General features: G+C 45.4%; 1 long non-coding RNA gene and 1 other non-coding gene across 2 annotated transcripts; one reads left to right on the forward strand and one right to left on the reverse strand.

Annotated features, from left to right (window-relative positions):
• Positions 1 to 14610: 14610 nt before the first annotated feature.
• On the forward strand, positions 14611 to 16291 carry LOC122696887. The gene is made up of 3 exons (XR_006341946.1): positions 14611 to 14775; positions 15024 to 15136; positions 16136 to 16291. It is a non-coding gene; the product is annotated as an uncharacterized LOC122696887 (long non-coding RNA).
• Positions 16292 to 20717: 4426 nt separating this feature from the next.
• LOC122697954 lies at positions 20718 to 20824 on the reverse strand. Its single transcript, XR_006342274.1, has one exon. It is a non-coding gene; the product is annotated as a U6 spliceosomal RNA (small nuclear RNA).
• Positions 20825 to 21280: the final 456 nt, after the last annotated feature.

Genomic DNA, 21280 nt, shown 5'->3' on the forward strand with positions numbered 1-21280 from the left:
CATTGCACAAATAAAAACATCATGCTGATGGATAAAGCAAGGCACTATTTATCTTCCTACCCAAATTTTTCAATCTTTACAGGGTAAATATGTATATATAAGTATCTACACACACATAGACAGTAATAAATTGCTTTTTAAAATGTATTCGTTGGAGCACCCTTAGGGTATTTCACACTGTACTGCGTAAAAGATAAAGTATCACATTAGAGAAGACACAATTCATTAATTCTCTTTTTAAAAGCGTTAGGTACTATGAGTGAAATGAATATAAATTACAGCATTCTTAAAGAGCTTTAGAGACTAGCAGTGTCTCTCTTGTATTTGTGTCTTGAAGATTTTTCTGATCATCCTAATTAGATAGCCTTTCCCAGCTTTGCAAGTTCATGGATTTCTGTATTATGCTTAGATGGTAAAAGAATTCGCCTGCAGTGCAGGAGACCCAAGAGACAAGTGTTCGATCCCTGGGTCAGGAAGATCCCCTGGAGAAGGAAACGATAACCCACTCCGGTATTCTTCCTGGAGAAGCCCATGGAGAGAGGAGCCTGGCAGGCTACTGTCCATGGGGTTGCAAGGAGTCAGACATGACTGAGTGACTAAGCACGCATGTTGTACTTTCTACAAATTTGAACAAAACTGAAAGGCACATATCCATCATTAAAACACAGAGTATTTTCACTGCCCTAAAAGCTCCCTGTGTTCTATCTGTTCCTCTCTCTCCCACTCCCACCCTGGCAACCACTGATCTTTTTATCATCTTCACAGCTTTGCCTTTTCCAGAATTCTTTATAGTTGGAATTATACAATATACAACCTTTTCTAATTGACTTCTTTCACTTAGTAGTGTGCATTGAAGATTCCTTCATGCTTTTTCATGACTGGAGAGCTCACTTCTTTTCAGGGCTGATTAACACTTCCACTGTCTGGATGAATCACAGTTTCTTTATACACTCACCTACTAAAGGAAGGTTGCTTCCACGTTTGCCAAGTATAGATAAATCTTCCATAAACAACTACGTGCATGTTTTTGTATGGACAAAAGTTTTCGGATCCTTTGGGTAAATATCAAGGGTAAATACCTAGCAACTGGTGGATCATATAGTAAAAATGTGTTTGGTTTTTATAAGAAACTGCCAAATTGTCTTCCAATGTGGCTAGACCAATTTGCATTAACACCATCATGTTCTGCATTTTGACCCTTCTAATAGCGAGTTGTGGTATCTCGCTGTTGTTTTAATTTGTGTTTGCATTTCAGTGGTGATCTACAACGTGAAGCTTTTCGTATGCTTATTTGTCATGTGTATATCTTCTTTGGTGAGGTGTCTGTTGATGTCACTGGCCCATTTTCTAATTGGGTAGTTTGTTTTCTTATTGTCAATGTTTGAGTCCTGTTATATTTTAGATAACAATCTTTTATCAGATATGTCTTTTACAAATATTTTCTCTCAGTGGGTGGCTGAGTTTCTAACAGTCTTGACAGTCTCTTTCAAGAGCAGACATTTTTTATTGTAATGAAGTCCAATTTCTCATTTTTTTTTCTTTCATGGGTTATGTCTTTGGGGTTGTATTTAAAAAAGCACCACTTTACCCGAGGTCATTTAGGTTTTCTCTTATATTTTCTTCTAGGAATCTGTTAGTTTTGCATTTTACATTTATTTCTATGATCCATTTTGAGCTAATTTTTGTGACGCTTGTAACGCAAGATATGGAATTTTAAATGCTGAAGATTAACGCTAAGCAACTGTCAAACAAGGTTAAAAGCTGTTTGACTGGATAGATTGAGCTATGCAGGAATTGGGAACCACAGAATAATTAGTAAGGAAGGGACTTAACTAAGAACCTCTTCTTAGAGGAGGTAAAGTTTGAAGGAAATTTTTAACTAGAATTTTGAGAAGAATGTTGACAAACTGGTGTAAATAGATTGTTCAGGTTCTAGAAAGCTGACAACATTTAAAATGAAGCTGGTGGGAAAGCAAAGGATTGGATGATTTTTCAACCATGTGAAGAGCTATTATAGGAAGTAAAAGTGGCTGCCCGAACAACACCCACCTCCATGGGATCTGCCCAGCTCCTTCCCCCTTGTGTCAATGGTTCCAATCTGCAAGAATGACCACCACACCCGTGTTTGAAGGACTTAACCACCCCCCTCCTTGGCCTCAGTTCATGGGACCAAAGAAAACATCTAATCCAAGCTAGGCATTCAGATTCTCTCTTCTGGAAATTTGAACTTGGTCCAGCAGGAGAGTCGAAAGCCTGGTGGTGACTTACTCACTAAGCGGAAGTGACCTGAGCCACGAAATGACTGCTGGCATAGAGCACCCCTGCCAACCCACACGACTGTGACCAGCAGGAGGCAATGTGCCTTGCGTTTGGCTCCCAGGACTCGGGGATGTTTGCCACAGCGTTTGCCCTGCTTGACAAATACAGTGAGCTAGGCCGTCTCACCTTTAAGTATTTCAAATCCTTCGAAAGCTTCTATTTGTTAATGAAACTAAGATTTTTGAAAAATCTAATATATAGATGACCTGAAAGATGCATCAGAGGGAAAGGGAATTTGGGAACAGGGAAGAAACAGAAAATAAGATATGACTGAGAGGAAGATTACAAAAAATAAATCAAAATAACTAACTGCATTAGTCATGTCTGTCTATAGCCTGTGTCTCTGATGCTTTGGCAACTGGGGTCTTCCTGACCCTGGGGAGCCTGGCCCTCCCAGGGCTAACTAGTTCCTAGAGATGGAGAAGCCCAGCCAGTCAGCACCCCTGTGTAAACCGAGGCGTCCAGACCCCACAGGATAACCACCTGCTCTTCACCTGCCCTAATCACTCAAGGGCCAGGGACGGACAACTGGAGAAGACCCCGGTGCCCCGGGGCCCACAGAAGCCACCCCCACGCGTCCGCCGCACACGTTCCTGCCCCGGAGCCAGCGCTACGCTGCGGTCCCGTCCTCCCCGCCTCGCTCTGCCCCGACCTCCCGGGTGCTTCCCCGCACGGCGCCTCAGGGCAGAGGTGCCCCGCTCTCGTGACTGCGAAGGGCAACCCCTCTCTTCAGTGGCAGCGCCCCCGACCTGTGCATCCTCACAGTGCCTAAGTAATAGTGAAATTTATCCCGAAACCCCAATCAGGCATGATGAGTGAGGAGGAAACAGTCAAGTGCTACCTGACCCTCACCCTCGCCACCTGCCCCCTGTCGTTAGTGGCCGATCAGGACCTTTAGACACTGAGCTGTTTCCTGCCTCAGTCCTTCCTTTTGCTTGAAATTTTCTTTTTTAGCATTACTACGAACAAAGCTAGTGAAGGTGATGGAAAGCCAGCTGAGGTATTTAAAATCCTAAAAGATGATGCTGCGAAAGTGCTGCACTCAATATGTCAGCAAATTTGGAGACCTCAGCAATGGCTACAGGACTGGAAAAGGTCAGTTTTCATTCTAACCCCAAGGAAGGGCAATGCCAAAGAATGTTCAAACTACTGCATAATTGCACTCACTTCACATGCTAGCAAGTGAAAATGTTAGTCATTCAGTCGTGTCTGACTCTTTGCGCTCCATGGGTTGTAACCCACCAGGCTCCTCTGTCCATGGAATTCTCCAGGCAAGAATACTGGAGTGGGTTGTCATTCTCTTCTCCAGGGGACCCTCCCAACCCAGGGATCAAACTCAGGTCTCCTGCATTGCAGGCAGATTCTTGACCATCTGAGCCACCAGGGAAGCACTACATGACTTGCTAGAAAAGTTATACTCAAAATCCTTCAAGCTAGGCTTCCGCAGTATGTGAACAGAACTTCCAGATGTAAAAGTGGGATTTTGGAAAAGGCACAGGAACCAGAGTTCAAATTGCCAACATTTGTTGGATCATGGAAAAAGCAAGAGAGTTCCAGAAAAACGTCTATTGCTGCTTCATTGACTATGCTCACGTCTTTAACTGTGTGGATCACAACAAACTATGGAAAATTCTTAGAGATGGGAGTAACACACCACCCTACCTGTCTCCTGAGAAACCTTTATGCGGGTCAAGAAGTAACATGTTCCAGATATGGAACAATGGACTGGTTCCAAACTGGGAAAGGCTGTATATTGTTACCCTGCTTATTTAACGTCTATGCAGAGTACATCATGTGAAAAGTCAGGCTGGATGAAACACAAGCTGGAATCAAGATTGCTGGGAGAAATATCAACCTGAGATATGCAAATGATACCATTCTAATGGCAGAAAGTGAAGAGGAACTAAAGAGCCTCTTAATGAGGATGAAAGAAGAGAGTGAAAAGCTGGCTTGAAACTCAACATTCAAAAAACTATGATCATGGTATCCAGTCCCATCACTTCATGGCAAATAGAAGAGGGAAAATTGGAAGCAGTGACAGATTTTTTTCCCTGGAATCCAAAATCACTCTGAATCGTGACTCCAACAATGAAATTAAAAGACGCTTGCTCCTTGGATGGAAAGCTATGACAAATCTAGACATTTTAAAAAACAGAGGTATCACATTGCTGACAAAAGTCCCTACAGTCTAAGCTATGGTTTTTCCAGTCATCATGTACAATGTGAGAGCTGATCCACAAAGAAGGCTGAGCTCCAAAGAATTGATGCTTTCAAACTGTGATGCTGGAGAAGACTCTTGAGAGTACCTTGAGGAGCAAGGAGATCAAACTAGTCCATCCTAAAGGAATCAACCCTGAATACTCATTGGAAGGACTGATGCTCAAGCTGAAGCTCCAATATTTTGGCCATCTGATGTGATGAGCCGACTCATTGGAAAAGATTCTGATTCTGGGAAAGATTGAAGGCAAAAGGAGAAGGGGGCAGCAGAGGATGAGATGGGTAGATAGCATCTTCTACTCAATGGAAATGAGTTTGAGCAAGCTCTGGGAAATAGTGGAGGACAAAGAAGGCTAGTGTCCTGCAGTCCATGGGGTCACAAAGAGTCAGACATGACTTAGCAACTGAACCACAACAACAAATAGTTGACTGACAACGTTGTGTTACTGACAGGTGTAAAGCAACGTGATTCAGTTACACATGTCTCTGCTGGTTTTCAGGTTGTTTTCCCACTTAGGTTATCACAGAATGTTGAGCAGACCTCCCAGTGTACAGAGGTCCTTGTGGATTGTCTGCTTGGACTTGTCTTATCCTCTCTCTTCACACGGCTAACTCTCTCCTGGCTGTTCTCCAGTGTCTGTTCACACATCACTTTCATAAAAGGCTTTCCTTGACTCCTCAAGCCTCATTATTATTTCTCACAGTGCCCTGAGCTTTCTCTGTCGCAGTAGTTACCATAAACCACGATTTAAGCTGTGATCACAAATATCCACAGGTATTAGTTTAGTTGCAGTCACTCTGTCCCGCTGGATGGTTAGTGTCGTGAGGACAGATGGTCCTTTATACCGAGTCCCCAGCATCATTCCTGACACTAGTAAATGCTCCATAGCAAGTATTGCTAAGGGGATGAATGAATTCCCAGACTTCCAACCTGAAACCCTAGCGAAATGACACTCTCTGTCTGAGCCAGTATTCACGTGATGAAGAAACAGCAGTATTTGTAGAACCAAATAATCAAAGGCTTAGGGAATAAAAGTGAGTGAGTCAGGGGAGGTCAATGGTCAGGTGCCATGTCCAGGGCACAAGAGCAGTCACTCCACCAACCTCAGCTCCTTCCTTCGTCTCCCGGGGCTTGTGCCCCAAACCAGCAGGCAGACCATCGCCACAGTGATGCTCCCACTGAGACAAGAAAGAGGGCTTTTAGATACTGCTCTTCCTAAATCCAAGAAGGCTGAAAACTGGTCCAGACAGGATGGAGTGACCTTAGGCGCTTCAGGCCTGTAGGTGAGCAACTTTCCCCTTGGCAATGACCAAGACGCCACGTTAAAGCCTCTCCTGGTTCCAGCTGTCAAGCTCGAGGCACCAGCTCAGGAGTCTCCGCAGCCTGTGCGCTCCCAGGCTTTGACCAGCACTGTGACCTGTAAGTTCGTTCTCTCTCACTAGAGAGCCTGTGTCCCCTCTTAGGAAGCCTCACCCTGCTCTGACCACGGAGACTCATGCTAGTCTTACTCCCAATATCCAATTACAGAAGGACTTCTTTCTTCCATAGCTGGCCAATTTTTCATAATAGAGAAAACCTGCTCAGCAAATATGTGGGCAAAATATGCTTTTTGCAGGAGCAAAGGAGGAAAGAAAAAGCTAGTTTAGATTTTCCTAGAATAGTTCACGTCTTATAAAATATTTGCTGAAACCAGCACATCACATCCCAGATGCAAATGCTTTTGGAGAATGGTTTTAAAAAATTTGTAACATCATAGTCCAGTCTTTCAAACTGACATTTTTTCATCAGTGTCCTCTGCATGCTTGCATGCTTAGCCGCTCAGTCATGCCCGACTCTTAGTGATCCGTGGACTGTGGCCCACCAGGCTCCTCTGTACATGGGATTGTTCAGGAAAGAATACTGGAGTGTGTTGCCATTTTCCTCCTCCAGGGGATCTTTCCAGTCTAGGAATCAAACCCCTGTCTCCTGTGTCTCCTGCATTGCAGGTGGATTCTATATCCGCTGAGCCATTGGGTAAGCCTCAGTTGTCCTCTGATCATTGTTTAAAGGGAACTGAGTCATTTCCCCAGTGTTTTAAAGTGGCTTCAATAATGTGGGGAAGGGGATGGCAGAATAGATCTACAGAAATGACCTGCTGAGAATGGTGGCACAGCGCCAATCAGCGAATGTCAGGGTTTGAAGTAACAACGACTTAAAGGTATGAAGAGATACCACGAGCCCACTGTCAGGCACCGTCTGAAGTATCGCACTCCCTCTCAGATGGCTGTCAAATGAGACTTAAAGGGCTACAAGGCTGAACCCAAAATTACCTAAGGACAATTAGGTAAGTTAATACCTGTGACTTATCGCTCTCCATGGAGAGCAAAATGAATTTGAAAATCTTTTTGTGACCCAGAGAGTTGGCTCAGGTTCAAACTGCTCCCACCATCTGTTCCCAGTATTCATTTGCCGAGTGACCTGCTACTGCGTGTTCCCCAGCCAGCTCTGCCGCCACAAGTCAAAGCCATGCAGATCTACATTTGGACACATTTGGTCATACCCCGTGACATACATGTTGTATGATTTGGTTATGCCACTCGACGAGATTCTATATAATCCAAGATTTTATGTACATTCCTTAATTCCTCGCGTGGTCTCATTCTGACTATTGGCATCTGTAATAGATTCAATTCTTTTTTTGGTTAAATTCAAAATTCCCAAGCAAAGGTAGAATGGCATGTTGACTAGTGTTATTGTAGCTAGCATCTTTTCTTTAAACTTACTATTCTCTAAGGATTTCAGAAATAATCTCGTGCTCACTCACTAGCTAGGGCTACAAATACATCCAGAGAGAGTGTTTTTTTGTTTTGTTTGTTTTTAAGTTTAACTAGAGGCTTCCCTTGCTAGGGGAAATCCTTTGAGTTATACAGAAATCAGTTGCCAGAGACTTCTAGGCCATGTCAAAAGAAAATCCCAAGATTTCAAAAATTACTACTTGAAAATTTTAGGATCCTAAATTATATATATATATATATAATACATATGTATGATTTTTAATTAAAGTATAGTTGATTTATAATGCTGTGTTAATTTCTGCTCCACAGCAGTGATTCGGTTGTACGTATAGACATTCTTTGTCATATTCCTTTCTATGATGGGTTATCACAGGATATTGAATATGGTTCCTTCCTGTGATGCTGTGGGACTTTGCTGTTGATCGTTCTATATGTAACAGCATCTGCTGAGCGCGCCTCCCACTCTGTCCCTCCCCCACCACGCGGCAACCACCAGTCTCTTCTCCAAGTCTGTGAGTCTGTTTGGTAGATAAGTTCATTTGTGTCATATTTTAGATTCCTCATCTAAACTACATGTTAAGACATAATTTCGGCAGCCCTGTGAAACACTTTCTCACACAGACCACATAGAGAGAATTTCTGTTTTGTCTGCAGCAGCAGCAAATGTGAATTTATGCCATTTCAGTCATTTTTGCTTTTTCTCATTGGTTTCCTTGACATTTATCTGGTGCTCAACATATACCAGAAATAATTTTGCCCTGAATAAGTCTCAATTATAACTTTGTCATTTATTTCACAACACTTTTTAATCTTCCTTCAAAGCTTACTCACTGATGGATGATTATTAAGCACTTTTCAAATTCCTAGCACTCGGTGTCGTATGAAACAGAGCCCTGAAACGTGACAAGCCCTAAAGCTCCTTACAGCACAATCGGGGCAGAGAGGACGTCCACCCTCAACCAGCATCGCCCTGGATGCAAGGCCAGTTTCCCAGCAGTGGGAGACTGTGGATGCCCTGGCTCCAGGCGATCAAGGAATTATGTCTGGAGATGTCAGCTGGACAGGCAGGAGCACCGTGAGGACAGCAGCCGAAGCTGGCAGGGGAGGGAACTGCTAGAGTGCTCCCGTGGCACGCGTCAGCCCGGTGTAACAGAGCCAGGGGAGGGAGCTGCAGGAGTGCTCCCGAGGCACGCATCTGCCTGCGTCTGCCCAGTGTAACAGAGCCACGGGAGAGAACTGCAGGAGTGCTCCCGTGGCACGCGTCTGCCCAGTGTAACAGAGCCAGGGGAAGGAACTGCAGGAGTGCTCCCGAGGCACGCATCTGCCCGCGTCTGCCTGACGTAACAGAGCCAGGGGAAGGAACTGCAGGAGTGTTCCCATGGCACGCATCTGCCCGCGTCTGCCCGATGTAACAGAGCCACGGGAGGGAACTGCAGGAGTGCTCCCTAGGCACGCGTCTGCCCAGTGTAACAGAGCCACGGGAGGGAACTGCAGGAGTGCTCCCGAGGCACGCGTCTGCCCAGTGTAACAGAGCCAGGGGAGGGAACTGCAGGAGTGCTCCCGAGGCACGCCTCTGCCCGCGTCTGCCCGATGTAACAGAGCCACGGGAGGTAACTGCAGGAGTGCTCCCGAGGCACGCCTCTGCCCGCGTCTGCCCGATGTAACAGAGCCACGGGAGGTAACTGCAGGAGTGCTCCCGAGGTACGCCTCTGCCCGCGTCTGCCCAGTGTAACAGAGCCACGGGAGGGAACTGCAGGAGTGCTCCCGAGGCACGCCTCTGCCCGCGTCTGCCCGATGTAACAGAGCCACGGGAGGTAACTGCAGGAGTGCTCCCGAGGCACGCCTCTGCCCGCGTCTGCCCGATGTAACAGAGCCACGGGAGGTAACTGCAGGAGTGCTCCCGAGGTACGCCTCTGCCCGCGTCTGCCCAGTGTAACAGAGCCACGGGAGGGAACTGCAGGAGTGCTCCCGAGGCACGCCTCTGCCCGCGTCTGCCCAGTGTAACAGAGCCACGGGAGGGAACTGCAGGAGTGCTCCCGAGGCACGCCTCTGCCCGCGTCTGCCCAGTGTAACAGAGCCACGGGAGGGAACTGCAGGAGTGCTCCCGAGGCACGCCTCTGCCCGAGTCTGCCTGATGTAACAGAGCCACGGGAGGGAACTGCAGGAGTGCTCCCGAGGCACGCCTCTGCCCGCGTCTGCCCAGTGTAACAGAGCCAGGGGAAGGAACTGCAGGAGTGTTCCCATGGCACGCATCTGCCCGCGTCTGCCCGATGTAACAGAGCCACGGGAGGGAACTGCAGGAGTGCTCCCTAGGCACGCGTCTGCCCAGTGTAACAGAGCCACGGGAGGGAACTGCAGGAGTGCTCCCGAGGCACGCGTCTGCCCGCGTCTGCCTGATGTAACAGAGCCACGGGAGGGAACTGCAGGAGTGCTCCCGAGGCACGCCTCTGCCCGCGTCTGCCCAGTGTAACAGAGCCAGGGGAGGGAACTGCAGGAGTGCTCCCGAGGCAGGCCTCTGCCCGAGTCTGCGGTGTAACAGACCAACACCCGAGGGGACTTTCCAGAGCAGAACCCTCACACACACCACGCCCTCCACCCACCTCTTGTCTGTAGAAAAACAGTTAGCCTCCGATTCCAAAGAATGAATTTAATCAGAAAAGTGAGCAAATGCAGAAAGGAAAACAAACAAGGCAAAATAATAATTGTTAGCCATTAAATAAAATCAGGGACCTTTCATTTCTCCTCAGGGCTTCCCAGGCGGCACAGTGGTGAAGAATCTGCCGGCCAGTGTAGGAGTCGCGAGAGATGCGGGTTCGATCCTTGGATTGGGAAGATCCTCTGGAGAAGGAAATGGCAACCCACTCCAGTATCCTTGCCCGGAAAATCCCGTGGACAGAGGAGCCTGGGGGGGGGGGGGGGCTACAGTCCATGGGGTCACAAAGTGTGGGACACAATTGAGCAATAGCATCCATGCCCTGCATTCAACAGCTGTAGATAATATTCTGAGCCACATCCTTGAGCTGTTTTGCAGATACTGAAACCCCCACCAAGTGGGAGATGTTAACTGCATGCTGCCCACAAGCAAATAGACCCTCAGGCTGGTTGGAACCAAAAGGTTGATGTTGACTCCTAATTACCACGCCACCAACCAATCAGAACAATGTCCGCAAGTTGACCACACACCCAAACCCTCCTCCTTACCTCCTCATCTTTAAAAACCTTTCCCTGAAAGCCTCCAGGGAGTTCGGGCCTTTTGAATACTCGCTGCCTGGACTTCTTGCATGGCACCTGCGGTAAACACTGCACTTTCCTTCACCACGACCTGCTGTCGGTGGACTGGCTTCACTGCGTATGAGTGAGCGGACCCCCGCTGGGCGGTGACCCTCCCCCCCCAGCACTCCCGCGGTGGTGAGCGCCCCCCACCTCTCCTCCCCATCCTCCCAGCACAGGCACGACCCACAGAACAGGCTGAGTAAAGGAACACCCCGGCATCAGGCTTCACTGAGCTCCTGGTCTCTGCGCTGCCGCAACCCCGCCCTGCCTTCCGCTCCTGCCCTATTGCCGGAAAAAGCATCACTTAGGTGATAACCCATAATGGAAAAGAATATATATATGTATATCTGAGTCACTTTGCTGTACAGCAGAAATTAATAAAACATTTTAAATGAACTATATTTTAATAAAAAAATTTTAATGCCATTATATAAATTTTCATTGAAAATTAAATTTCCACTCAGGCTTACACAAAATGTATTGGTATGAAAAATTACATCTTTCTGGAAAAATTGTTCCACAAGAAGCATGAGATTTACATGTGTCACAATTTATATTTCAAAATAATTAATCAGAAACATATTACAACCTTGTCACAGCTTATAAAATACTCTTAAGAGCTTCAGTAACAGCTGCATCAGCAGACCTCAAAAATTTTTAACTATAAAAAAACATGTGTGGTCTTGTATTTGCCAAGCGTGACTGATACTACTTTCTGTTATATCAGTTGAAAACAAAATTGCTAAAAGTGTAAATTTGATGACCTAATAAATTAATTTGCAGAAATCCAAGACAGAAGTCTTATGATCATTCAAGATATTATATTATCATGTTGTTATTTATTATAGTAATGAAAATTATGACATCAAAGACATTATTTTTAGTTTGAAAGTTATGTTGTTACTTAGGTGTCACTATTTCCCAGCTCATCTTTAGTGATAAAAACATTAAGAAAAAGCATTATATTTTAGCTCCTTTAGTGGCACTTTTCCCCTACTTTTTGATCAAGGGGCTCCACAGTCTTACTTTGCACTGGTCCCTTCCACCTTCTGGTCAGAATTCTTTCTTGTCAACGTAGTCAAGGTCTGGAGGACTTAGGCCCTAGCCACTGAACTCTGTCATAGACCGTTAGGACTCCTGGTCAGGGAACTAACATCCTGCTTCATACTCTGAGACCCTACGGACTGCAGCATGCCAGGTTTCCCTGTCCTTCACTATCTCCTGGAGTTTGCTCAGATTCATGTCCATTGAGTTGGTGATGCTATTTAGCCATCTCATCATCTGTCCCCTTCTCCTCCTGCCTTCAGTCTTTCCAAGCATCAGGGTCTTTTCTAGTGAGTCAGCTCTTCAGATCAGGTGGCCAAAGTCTTGGAGCTTCAGCTTCAGCATCAGTCCTTCCAGTGAATATTCAGGACTGATTACCTTTAGTTTGGTTTCTTTTGGTTTGATCTCCTTGCTCCAAGGGACTCTCAAGAGTCTTCTCCAGCCCTACAATTCAAAGGCATCAATTCTTCAGTGCTCAGCCTTCTTTATGGTCCAACTCTCACATCCATACATGACTACTAGAAAAACCATAGCTTTGACTATATGGACCTTTGTCAACAAAATGATGCCTTTGCTTTTTAATAAGCTGTCTAGATTTGTCATAGCTTACATTCCAAGGAGCAAGCATCTTTTCATTTCATGGCTGCAGTCACCATCTTCAGTGATTTTAAAGCCCAAGAAAATAGTCTCTCACTGTTTCCACTTTTCCCCATCTATCTGTCATGAAGTGATGGGACCAGATGCCATGATCTTAGATTTTTTAAAGTTGAGTTTTAAGCCAGCTTTTTCACTCTCCTCTGAGTCCTCTTAGACAAATACATCAGTGGTTTTGTGTATTAAAGAAAAAAAGAAAAAAAATACTTCATTACCTTTTCACACGAAACAAGAAGAAAAATCTATTTAAACAGTGTCATTTTCCCTCAGACTCCTGCCATGATGTTCAGAGATCATCCCTCAGTATCACCCTCCCGCCTAGAAAAGTGCACTCTTACTTGAATGTTTTGTATCATTGGTGAATAGAGTTCAGCCTTGTGTTGCAAGATAAAGGGGATAAGGTTGCACAAAGCAACATTATTCCCCAGGTTACTGGAAAAAGCTCCAGTCGATTCCAGTGTGTCCCCGACACCCTGTGGATGAGGCCGTGGGCTGCCAGCATCTGCAGGTGCCAGTGAGGCAGGACACTGATGCGTGACCTCTGCTGCTCCCTGAGTGACAGTCCTACTGGGGTACAGACCCTAGTCTAGAGAGTAATCGGGGGTCATTTCTCTTTTCACCAACATTTCCTCCTCACGAAGCCTTCTTCAAGTGACTTCCAGGCTCTTGAGATGTGAGTCCAGGGTGGTGGGTTCCTTTACATGTTCTTTCTCTTGTCCCCAAGAACTGACCCCTTTCTCCACTTCTCTATCCAGACACATTCCTGACCTCACCTTGCCCAGTTCCGTGACTTTAGCCTCCTCACTGATGGCTCATGTTTCTCACCCTCCATCTCTCCCCTGAACTCCAGACCCACATACCCAGCTGCCTATTCAGTGACTATTCAGGGCTTCCCTGGTGACTCAGCTGGTAAAGAGCCCAATGTGGGAGACCCGGGTTTGATCCCTGGGGTTGGAAAGAACCCCCGGAGGAGGCCATGGCAACACACTCCAGTATTCTTGCCTGGAGACTCCCACGGACAGAGGAGCCTGGCGGGCTACAGTCCGTGGGGTCGCAAAGAGTCAGACACGACTGAGCAATTAAGCACACAGTGCATTCAGTGACTCAACTTGAATTTCCAATAGAAATCTCCAGCCTAACACATGCACATACGTGTTCTGCCGGTTCTCCACTGTGGGGTGGGAGTCCCTGCCCTTTACAAGGTAGAGCCCCTTCCACTATAGAAGCTGAAAGTGCTGGGTTCCGCTTTCCAAGGCTCTTGCTGCTGGAACACGAGCACGTGAACGGGGCTCTGCCAACCACTTCCACCTGCCCCAGTCTCTGAAGCCAGAGCTGAGCACATGGAGAGGCCACGTCCACACGGGGTCCTTTCCAGGGACACGCGGTGGCAGCAGTGACCACAGCTGGTCAGGACACTGAGCAACAGCAGCAGTGCTGAAGCCACATTTGGTCCTGATGAGATCAGCCGCGGGGGCGGCAGTGTCTGCACAGAAGGGAGAGTGTATCTTCAGGACACCCATTTCTGAACTTGATTTAGGGATTGGTTTCTGCCTTTGTAGACTTTAGGCCTTGCTTCCTCATCCTCCCAGAGATTCTCAGAACTACTTAATGTTCATTTAATGAATCATTTTTCTTAAAGTCTCTGTTGCTTGCAGCTAAGAGTCCTGACTTCTAAAATATCTAAACTCAAGACAATCCTCAAGGCAACAACTTCTTTTCCTCTAATATTGCTAAGAAATTTAAAACAGTTGCAAGAAACAAGTCCAGTTAACCAGCTGTAACTAAAGCAGCAGACATAGGGCTGCTCGACTCTGTGCGACCCCATAGACGGCAGCCCAGCAGGTTCCCCCGGCCCTGGGATTCTCCAGGCAAGAACACTGGAGTGGGTTGCCATTTCCTTCTCCAATGCATGAAAGTGAAAAATGAAAGTGAAGTTGCTCGGTTGTGTAAGACTCTTTGCGACCCCAGGGACTGCAGCCCACCAGGCTCCTCCATCCATGGGATTTTCCAGACAAGAGTACTGGAGTGGGTTGCCATTGCCTTCTCCAAGAGATAGGGCTAGTAATCCTAAAATATAAGAAAGTACAGGCTCTGGTTATAAGTCAGTGTTTAGTGTGATTTTAAAGAATGGCTTCATTATAGGCTTCTTTTTCTCATATTTTTTAAACTTTATTTTTAATTGGAGGATAATTGCTTTACAATATTGTGTTGGTTTCTGCAGTACAACAGCATAAATCAGCCCTAAGTACACATATATTCTTTCCCTCTTGAACCTCCCTCCCACCCTCTTCCCACCCCTTCCCACCCCACCCCTCTAGGTTGTCACAGAGTACAGAGCTGAGCTCCCTGTGTGCAGGCTTCTGTTGAAGAAAAACCCCTGTGTTATACTTAAATTATGATATGCTGTGATGACATGTTATATTCAAGTAGTTATTCATGAACACCGTTATAGCCAAGAGCAAGGAACCCTGTACAGCTGCTGAGCCTCAAAGGGTGAGGATGGAATTCTGGCTGGTCCTCAGGGTGAATTTAATTTGCCTTCCAGTAAATTTCTCAACAGAGACGCTCAGGAGTAGGTCAGAGTGGTCTTGGCCAGGTCGAATTTGCGGAAAGCTTATTCCACAATTGCCTTTCTGTTTTCACAAACTTACTTCTCAGTATTTACAAGATCTGAGCTGAATATGATTTTGGATTTTTACAAACTTGTTTCTCACACTAAAGCTGACTCATGGTGTCCTCAGGGTGAGCTCTTTGCACGGCTCCAGGAGACCTCTGGCTGCAAGATTCCCAGAAGACGTGTGAGGTGTGAGGTCCAGTTCTGGTGTATCATCCTTGCCTGCAGCCTCTCCTGACGGTAACTGGCAGCTGCAGCCCACTCACCGATGAGCCACCCTCTGGCGGCGGGCGGGGGGTGGGGTGGGGGCAGGGTACCCGCGAGACGGCGGCAGCCCAGCCCCCTTCAGCATTGTTCACCGCATCTGCGGTAAAACTAGGAATCCTTCCAACACAAAAGCAAAGGCGTGCAGGTTGCATCTGCCCTTCCTTCTCTCCTCCCGAAAAGGCACCCTCCACTTCGCTCTGCTCATTCAGCCGGCGCAGGGCACACAGCAGCACCTCGCTCCCTGCAGCCGCCCTGCACCTTTCCGAACCGAACCGCTTTGTTCGCACTCCCACCGCCTGGTTTGGAGGCGGGGACGCAGTGTCTCCCCCTCACAGAACAGTTCCCCTCTCACCGTGAAGCGCGCTCCCAGCGGGTGCTCCTCCAGACTGCACAGCCGGGCCGCCCCCTCCTCCTCCCCAGCCTTCTGCTCGGATGGGCTGGAGGGAAGTGAGGTCACGCCTGGTCTTTAAGCCAATGCCTAGGAAGCCCAGAGGGCCCGTATACCACAATATATCATAATTGTGATACATTTCATATATGATATTAAACATAATTTCATAATTCATCTATGAAGATTGTGGAAGTTTCTTCAGGGGGTGGGGTCCTTGGCATCTTTCCTGGAGGGACTTGCATCTTCCCATTCATCGCCCCTGCGCAGTGATTTCACTGATGTGCCCCACCCACAAGTTACCCCACTATGCTTGAGGACAAACATGCTTTTTGGCAACAAAATCCAAAGTCATCGTGGGACAATTTTAGTGGTAGAATCTATGTGTTTGCTTCCATAGCAGTGACTTCTGTTGAGGTAAAATGACCTTTCTAATTAGAATGTATTCTTTTTTTTTTTTTAATGTTTATTTTAGTTTCAGTTGTGGTGCGCAGGATCTTTGATCATTGTTGGGGTGTGCAGATCTTTTAGCTGTGGTATGCAAACTCTTAATTGCAGTATGTGGGATCTTGTTCCCCAGCCAGGGATGGAACCTGGGCCCTCTGCGTTGAGAGTGCAGAGTCTTAGCCACTGGACAACCAGGGATTATGTATAGTGTGTATTCTTACTGATTCATTCGATAACCATTTGTGGAAAATCTACCCCTTACCAGGCACACTGCCAAACACTGGGTTACAATTCTGAGCCAAAAAAAGATGAGGTGCTTCTCTTTAGGAAACTTACAGTCTAGCGGGTGAGAATAATGAAATAAAAGAATCACACAAATATGTTAAATTCAAACCTAATAAACCTGTGGAAGAAAAGGCTATGACTGAGAGGATTGGGGAAGCAGGGAAACTGTTCTCAGGCTATCGAGGCAGCAGTGTTTCCACGTTATATTACTGGATTCCAACGATACAGAAAGAGAGAGATTGTGAGCCTAAAAGCTGAGTCAAGGCCTCATTCTGCCAACATCATTCTGCCTTTTTCACTATTTGCATTTTAAGAGGCTATGTAATATTGATATTCAGGAAAGGTGAAAATGTGAAATTATGAATTGTAGATTGCAGATCAGAGTGGGCTGACATTAAGAACCTTCTAAGATTCTCTCAGTTTTTTTTTCCACAGGTGACCTGCCTTGGTATGTGGTTATTGACATTTGATACCAGATTGGTGAGCAAGTAATACTATATTGATTGAGGATGTTAATGAAATTCCCCCAAGCCATTTAAAACAAAATTTCTAGAAAGCTCTTCTTTTCCATGCAAATTCATTCCTAAAACACAAAACTCAAACTAATTATGAGATGACATGTGATTATTCCATATACAAATCCAGGTCAGATCACATCATCACCTAATTATAATGTAAGAAGCCTGGACTTTTCAGGGCTCTAAACAAAGTCTGGGTAGCAACAGTTTAAAAACAAACAAACAAACAGGCACATGATATGCTGCTAATCTTCCTCTGAGAAAATACATACCCTAAAATGTCATACAGTAAGAACTTTAAAATTGTTAATACCATATTAGGAAAAAAGCTTATGCTATGATTAACGGGCATGATTTCCCTTTTGATTTGGTAACCATCATGTTGGTTTGGGAAAACATGAAACAATTTAAGTCAATTGTAAGCTATTTGATTTTCATTTTATAGCTACAGAACTATAATTTTTCAGTATCAAAATATTGTTTTATATTGTGATAATTCTCTCAAGGAATATTCGTTGGCAGATCCAAAAAATCAAAGCATATCACTATTCTCTTTTCTTTTCAAATTTTTGTATTTGTTAACCCAGTTATTCTATTGACAGGAAATTATTAATGCTTTTAATAGAGGCTTTTAATGTATTTTGATAAGAGGACAGTTTTTATGTACTTTGATTTAGAGGTATAGAAGAAAGGAATCTTTATTTATTGGTCTTATGTGTCAAGCAGCAGACATGATATTGACCAATGAAGCAGACATGGGTTCGATCCCTCCTCCAGGAAGATCTCACATGTCCAGGAAAGGAATCTTTATTTATTGATCTTATGTGTCAAGCAGCAGACATGATATTGACCAATGCAGCAGACATGGGTTCAATCCCTCCTCCAGGAAGATCTCACATGTCCGGGAGCAACACATCCCTGTGTGCCACAACTACTGAGCCTGGACCCTGGAGCCCAACAGCCGCAACTCCTGAAGCCCGCACACCCCACTCACCACGACTTGAGAAAGCCCGCGGAAAAGCGACAAAGACCCACCGCAGCCAAAATAAATTAGTTAGAAAACTGTAATCATGATGGTCTCTGTCACTTTACAGTTTACAAAGAAAATTTAATGGTATTTTCTTTAAGAGTTTACATAATCATAGTTTTACAAATTAAATAGCTGCACAAGTTTAGTGTGAAAAATAATAAAGCAAAAAAAGTTCATGTGCTCTCTTCCCAATTTTTGTTCCCAAAGGACTAATTTTCAACCCTTTTCTGTTTCGTTTAGTATTTATAGCTGTATTTCTATATTTGGTCAATGACTTTTTAACAGTTTTTCAGTTTTATATATCAACTTCCTTTTATGGAAGGTGAGAACGTGGTTCTCCTACACATTTACTGCCCCTACACCGACACATACTCACTTATATGTCTCCTTCTTCCTCTTAATGTGATGTATTATTGTCTCATCTTTGATTGAATCAGCAGTCAGTATCTACATTGCTATGATTGTGAAATATTTTTTGTTGCTCAGCCATATATGATTATGTTTCCTTTCTTGTACAACTTTGTTTTTCTGGTATTTGATCTGTCATTTGCTTAGTTTTCTACATATCTTGCATTAATTTACCCTGAACGCCCTTCTAGAACATGTCTTCTCCCACACCCTTTTCCATCACGCTGCACCCTCCCTCAGTTCTGCCTCCTTGGAGACAGCCCTTCCTGCCTCTCCCTCTTCCACCGGTCAGGCTGCGCCTGCGCTCAGGGCTCTGACCTGGGCTCTCGCTTCCCGCTCACCTGCCCGGGATCCCCATTTCCTGGATCCTGCAGGTGCCCCTTCCTTTGCTTACTCTTTCATTTTAAGCATCGTCTCCATTAGCTTCCTGAGCAAATGTGTATAGATCATTTTTTCAGACCTTGTAACTTATATGCAGAGTACATCATGAGAAACGCTGGGCTGGAAGAAGCACAAACTGGAATCAAGATTGCCGGGAGAAATATCAATAACCTCAGATATGCAGATGACACCACCCTTATGGCAGAAAGTGAAGAGGAACTAAAAGCCTCTTGATGAAAGTGAAAGAGGAGAGTGAAAAAGTTGGCTTAAAGCTCAACATTCAGAAAACTAAGATCATGGCATCTGGTCCCATCACCTCATGGGAAATAGATGGGGAAACAGTGGAAACAGTGTCAGACTTTATTTTTGGGGGCTCCAAAATCACTGTAGATGGTGACTGCAGCCATGAAATTAAAAGATTCTTACTCCTTGGAAGGAAAGTTATTACCAACCTAGACAGCATATTAAAAAGCAGAGACATTACTTTGTCTTGGAAGGAAAGTTATGACCAACCTAGATAGCATGTTAAAAAGCAGAGACATTACTTTGCCAACAAAGGTCCATCTGGTCAAAGCTATGGTTTTTCCAGTGGTCATGTATGGATGTGAGAGTTGAACTGTGAAGAAAGCTGAATGCCGAAAAATTGATGCTTTTGAACTGTGCTGTTGGAGAAGACTCTTGAGAGCCCCTTGAAGTGCAAGGAGATCCAATCAGTCCATCCTAAAGCAGATCAGTCCTGGGTGTTCATTGGAAGGACTGATGCTGAAGCTGAAACTCCAATACTTTGGTCACCTCATGCGAAGAGTTGACTTGTTGGAAAAGACCCTGATGCTGGGAGGGATTGGGGGCAGGAGGAGAAGGGGACGACAGAGGATGAGATGGCTGGATGGCATCACCGACTCGATGGGCATGAGTTTGAGTAAACTCCGGGAGTTTCTGATGGACAGGGAGGCCTGGTGTGCTGCGATTCATCAGGATTGCAAAGAGTCAGACACGACTGAGCGACTGAACTGAACCGAACTTAATGTCTAAAAATGTTTCAACTTAAAAACAAAGGGGACCTAATCAAACTTACAAGCTTTAGTACAGCACAGGAAACCACGTGCTCAGTCGTGTCTGACTCTTTGTGGCCCCATGGACTATAGCTCAGCAGGCTGCTCTGTCCATGAAATTTTCTAGGCAAGAATACTGGAGCAGTTATTTCCTACTCCAGAGGATCCTCCTGACCCAGGGATTGAACCCACGTCTCTTGTGTCTCCTGCATTGCAAGCAGATTCTTTACCACTGCACCACTAAGCAAAACGAAAAGAAAATCTATGGACTGGGAGAAAATCTTTTCAAATGATGCTACTGACAAGAGCTTAATCTCCAAATTATATGAACAGCTCATACGACTCCATAACAAAATAACAAACAACCCTCCTTAAAAAATGAGGAGATCGAAATAGACATTTTTCCAAAGAAGACACACTGATAGCCAAAAGGCACAGAAAAAGTGCTCAGTGCCACTAATTGTTAGAGAAATGCAAATCAAAATCATAAAGAGGCACCACCTCACACCCATCAGCATGGACATCGTAAAAACTCTACCACTAACAAATGTTGGAGAGGGTGTGGAGAAAAGGGAACCCAGCTCTACTGCTGGTGGGAATATAAACTGGGGCAGTCACTGTGGAATGTATGTAGGTTCATCAAAAAAACTAAAAGTAGAGACTTCCCTGGTGGCCCAGTGGTTAAGAATCCATCTTGCAACGCAGGGGACACGGGCTCGACCCCCGGTCCAGGAAGAGCCCCCATGCTGAGGAGCAGCTGAGCCTGTGCCACAGCTAGAGAGTCTAGCGCACCGCAAGAAGGGTCCCGCAGGACGCAGCAAAGGTGCTGTGGGCCTCAACTAAGACCCGACACAGCCAGATAAACAGACATTTTTATTTTATTTTATTTATTTTTTTTGTCATTGTGCCTAGGTTTATTATAAGTCAAACATCGCTATATTGTCATATCTGTCACAAGCTTGTCAACAAAGAAAGTACCTCTAAAAACAATAACAAGGAAAACTCCTCAAAAATGTAAATGTGATATGAGCTTTTAGATAAACTCAAAAATATGGAACGCTTCACGAATTTGCATGTCATCCTTGCGCAGGGGTCATGCTAATCTTCTCTGTGTCATTCCAATCCTAGTATATGTGCTGCCGAAGTGAGCACAAACAAACATTTTTAAAAAGCAAACTAAAAACAGAGTTGTCAAGTCAGTTCAAAAAGAAGCCTGCACCCTATGTTCATAGCAGCAGTATTTACAATAGCCAAGACACAGAAACAATCTGTGTCCACCAAGAGTTGAATGGGTAAAGATGTGCTTCAGCTCAGTTCAGTCGCTCAGTCGTGTCCAACTCTTTGCGACCCCATGAATTGCAGCACGCCAGGCCTCCCTGTCCATCACCAACTCCCGGAGTTTACTCAAACTCATGCCCATCGAGTCGGTGATGCCATCCAACCATCTCATCCTCTGCCATCCCCCTCTCCTCCTGCCCCCAATCCCTCCCAGCATCAGGGTCCTTTCCAATGAGTCAACTCTTTGCAAGATGCGGTATATACACACACACACACGCACACACACACACAATGGAATATTGCTGCTGCTGCTAAGTCACTTCAGTCGTG

This window comes from Cervus elaphus, chromosome 7, assembly GCF_910594005.1.
Source record: "Cervus elaphus chromosome 7, mCerEla1.1, whole genome shotgun sequence".
In the NCBI taxonomy this organism is placed as follows: domain Eukaryota; kingdom Metazoa; phylum Chordata; class Mammalia; order Artiodactyla; family Cervidae; genus Cervus; species Cervus elaphus.